Source organism: Lipotes vexillifer, unplaced genomic scaffold, assembly GCF_000442215.2.
Source record: "Lipotes vexillifer unplaced genomic scaffold, Lipotes_vexillifer_v1.1 scaffold49, whole genome shotgun sequence".
Taxonomy (NCBI): Eukaryota; Metazoa; Chordata; class Mammalia; order Artiodactyla; family Lipotidae; genus Lipotes; species Lipotes vexillifer.
The window spans coordinates 4,565,888-4,566,738 of record NW_006790551.1 but is presented as its reverse complement, the minus strand read 5'-3'; positions in this window follow the sequence as shown (position 1 = coordinate 4,566,738).

Here is an 851-nt window from a genome sequence, read left to right as displayed (position 1 = left end):
TAGGACCGCAGGCCCTAGGGAAGATGTAGTAAGATCAAAATCGAGCCAAGTGGAGTATAACCGATTCAGTCCAGTGGAGGCCATGTGGCAGAATAGGAGAGGTTCAATACAAGAAGCAGATCAGTAGCCACAGGCATGCAGGAGTATCTTGGCATGTAAAAAAGAACTAAGATGTTTGTCCTAGTCACTAGCTATCAAACAGTAGCATGGAAGTCCCACGTGGGTTAGATTATTTAGAACTGCTGACTGGCATTATTACCCTTTATAAATATTTGGCCTCCCTCTGATTTTGAACATGTGGGAGGATCACATACCTGTGCCCCCTTGAAATAAGGTGTGGCCAAATGAGGAGTTCCAGTCAATGAACTGTGAGTGTAGTCATTTGTGAGTGCCACTTCCGGACAGAAGCATTTGATTGCTGGAACTCAGCTCTCCAGGGCTCTCCTCTCCTGCTGGGTGACTGTGAAATGCTGATATGGGTGCTTCTGACTGACTGAAGCAGGCTGGAATGCTGAGCCAGCACAGGGAGGATGACTGCCCTGGAGGGTGGCCCAAGCCTGCAGAGAACATCAAACTGTGTTAAGTTACTGAGATCTTTACATTTTTACTGCAGCATAGCTTATAACCTGCCTGAATGTGACATGGAAACAGGCATAGAGCATATTCAATTAAATACCTTCGAACTTACCAAGACTCTTCAGGCAGATTCAGTCTCTGCCTCTGTCTCTGTCTCTCTCTCCCCCTCCCCTATCTACCCCTTCCCCACATATACTTTTTTTACTCTTTTTATTTTTGGTATTCAGTATGCTATAGAAACAACTGGGATGGGCAAGGATGGGAGCATCTTATAG